Source organism: Archocentrus centrarchus, unplaced genomic scaffold, assembly GCF_007364275.1.
Source record: "Archocentrus centrarchus isolate MPI-CPG fArcCen1 unplaced genomic scaffold, fArcCen1 scaffold_24_ctg1, whole genome shotgun sequence".
Classification (NCBI taxonomy): domain Eukaryota; kingdom Metazoa; phylum Chordata; class Actinopteri; order Cichliformes; family Cichlidae; genus Archocentrus; species Archocentrus centrarchus.
Window position 1 is genome coordinate 765,357 of NW_022060254.1, and position 3,649 is coordinate 769,005.

The window sequence follows — 3,649 nt, forward strand, 5'->3', positions numbered from 1 at the left end:
CTTGAGGATTACTGGGTTTGTCAAGAAGTCATGCAATCAGTCAGGAGTGCACATTTATGTGACAAGGTCCTTCAAAGTTTATAAAAAAGAAAAGAAAAGAAAAGAAACTTGAATGGGAGTTCTTTAATTTCTCTGAAAACTATTTATTTTTGTCATTGTTCTAAATCCTGAGTGGGCCCCATCGCAGTTGAGCTACAAAGGTGTAAATAAAGGGTGAGCTTGTGGAAGCCTTTCTCACGCTGCTTGCAGTGATGTGAAGTAGAAATTGTGCAAACAACATGCAAAAGCTCTTTTTCTAAAAATAAATAGAATTACTGTTAGGACATCTTAGACCTTTGAATTCAGTGTTCTCTGTGTAAATGGAGCTTCTAAATATGTATAACGGCTGAGTTGGGTCATTAAATCTGCACAGCTCTAAAGGCACTTTATTAAAACTATCCTGGAAGGCTGTGTCGACATTAGAATGAGGAGGACTAGTTTAAGATCAAATACAGTGCCCTCCGTAATGTTTGGGACAAAGACACCATTTTTTGTAGTTTTGCTTCTGAACTGCTGCAGTGGACTGTAAATCAAACAACCAACCAACTGCTATTGAAGTGCAGACTTTCAGCTTTAATTCGAGGGGTTTTACAAAATGTCACACAAACTGTTTAAGAATTGCAGCCATTTTTATACACAGCCCCCCATTTTCAGTGGTTCCAAATGAATGGACTTCCTTGTTACTTTATTACAAATGAAGCACAAACACATGTAAGTGAGGGAGGCCATCATAAATTCAATTGTATTCAACTTGAGTTATATAGCACCAAATCACAACAAACAGTCACCTCAAGACACTTTATATTTTATATCTTGGTGACAGTGGGAAGCAAAAACTTCCTTTTAACAGGAAGAAACCTCCAGCAGAACCAGGCTCAGTCAGCAGTCATCTGTTGGGAATGGTTGGGCATTAGGCTGAACAACCCAAATAAACCCATCAGAGAGACAGCAAAAACTTTAGAAGTGGCCAAATCAACAATCGGGGGCATTGTTAAAATGAACGAAGGCCGGCCAGCTCAGCAACACCAAAAGACTTCAGGCAGACACTGGTTTCAGTGTTTTTTCCTTCAAGTATTAAAAGGAGTCTTTATATTTAAATTGACGTTAGTTTGTCCCATTCATTTTTGAACCTCTGATAAATGGGGCCGTGTCTAAAAATGGCTGCAATTCTCATAGAGTTCATGTAAATGTTTTTAAAACCCTTTGAATTAAATTAAATTAAATTAAAGCTGGAAGTCTGCCCTTCAATCACATATTGATAGTTTGGTGTACAGAGACAAAACTACAACAAATGGTGTCTTTGTCCCAAACATTATGGAGGGCACTGTGGGTGTAATTTGCAGTTCCCATCACTTATGTTGATGGGTGCATCTTTAACCAGCATTACCTTAGGATTGTCCACAGCAGGTGGATCCCTGACAATTTATCCTCAATTATGGACAGGTTTGTTTTTTTCTTTCAATTTCAAATCTTGTACTGTAAATATTTATGTTACTAATTTAATATTTAAATGCTGCAATATGATTATTAACTTCTTAAGCTGTACGGGAAATGTAGGCTTACTGTTTTAGGTTCCTAACACAATGCCAAACGAAAGGCTAATGCTTCAAAAACACTTAACTGATGACAGAGCAGCTCACTGGCTTCATATAAAGCAGGAAAGAGAGTTACAAAAGTCAAAGTTTGCATTAACAAAGTATTAAGTATAATGTTACATGTTTTGATATCAAGTAGCATTTGAGGATTTTGTCAAAGATAATCTTAATCTGTGCACAACCAGCCCATTGAAATCACAGCACAGATTAGACAGGCGTTTAATGCATGCAGTGTTGGTCCACACTGAGCCTCCAAACAGCTTTAGTGCTACTTTTCATAGACTGTGTAAGTGTGCTCTGCTGGATGTGTTTTCATGATGAGCGTTCGGAGGTAGAGGAAAAAGTCACTTTGATAGTCCCCTGGCTTTTTTAAATGTAGCACCACCATCATACAAAACTGCTGTAGTTCATTTTGTCTAAAAAAAATCCATTTATTCCCAAATCCCTGCAAAACCAATGTTATTCCCAACAGCCTTAGATGTAATTCTTGTTTAGCGCTGATACTCGAATCAGCTGCTAAATTAAGATGGCAACATGGTAACCATTACACCTGTTGAATATTCTCATGCAAACCGTCTACAGTCCCACAAAGTTGCTAGCTTAGCTTTAGATTTGTTCCTTTGGTGCATGGCCGTGGAAAGAGCACAAAACCAATCCCATTAGTGTCATATAGAAAACAACATGTCACATTCATTGACCTCCACCTGTCTGTAGTACATTACGTCCTTGCGCTTCATCTCCAACATATTTAATTGTACCAGGAAGCTTTATGGGCATAACTGTCCTTTAGAATTCTCCACGGATTAACTTCCTGCGTAGACCTGCATCAGCGTTCACCACAGTCTTTATTTCTCCATTTGAATGAGCAGATACAGAGAGTGAGACCAGGCAGTTAGTCTGAGCCACACAGGTGAATCTTTTTGGAAATACACTTTAGTTTTACCTTCCCATCGCCTCGACAAGCTTTAATCTTGATGCTGACTACCTTCTTCTTCTGGTATGCAAATATAGGTGTGAGGATGACTGCGTCTATTTTTTAAGAAAGACACACAAACAAAGAGTCAAATCCTAAAACTTTTACACAACGGAATTATTAAACAGGCATCATCACATCCCGAACACATTCCTAACAAAAGTGGTCAGTCAACTCTCTTTTCACTCTATAGTTTGTAACCAAAGAAAGTAAATCCTCAGCTAAGCCGATGTGCCAGGAGAGAGTGGAAAGTTGAGTATTTTGTCCGACAAAGAAGAAAAGAAATTGACAACTTCACTCTGTCCCACACTGCTGTAAGCAATAGTCTCAGCCGGGCCCGCCCTAAATATGGTTTTGGCTCTGCTGCTGCGTCTTATTCTAACTCGTCAATAAGACTCCGGGAGATTTGAATTCCACTTCGGTACATCCGGTATTCCAGCTTTCCTTTGAGCCCAAGATAACTGAAATTTGGCTTCCAGCTCTGAGTTAGCCATAACGTACAGCACCGTCACCTCCTACTGAGATATCCTAACCACAGACACACACGTCAGCATATGAATGTTGACTGCTTTTGTGTAATGAAAGTCAGTTCATGAGGCTGTGTTGATTTTTGTAATCACAGGAAAAAAAAGCTTTCTAGTGACTACAAGGGAACAACAACAACTCAAAGCCTTTGTCCAACAAAGACAAGTGTACATGTGCAGCTCTGTAGGTGTAGAGTTCAATTTACAACCCTAAAACGCACATAGAGACATCACACTTTTTAAACACATTTTATATAAGTAGCTGGATATTTTCATCACAATCAAATATACCTTGTGATAAGCCTAAACCTAATCTATTACTAGCAACTAGGAGTAGCCGAGACAATTAAATGGATGATAGTTTGTTACTTTTTTGTCATAAAATTGTAAAATAGATGTAAATACTGTACCTGTGCCTGGAAACATGATGTGAGCTTGTGTGATACCAGAATGAAGAAAAATGAAGACCATAAAACTTGACCGAGTAGCGACTGGAAAGAGACTGCAGAGTTTCTCTG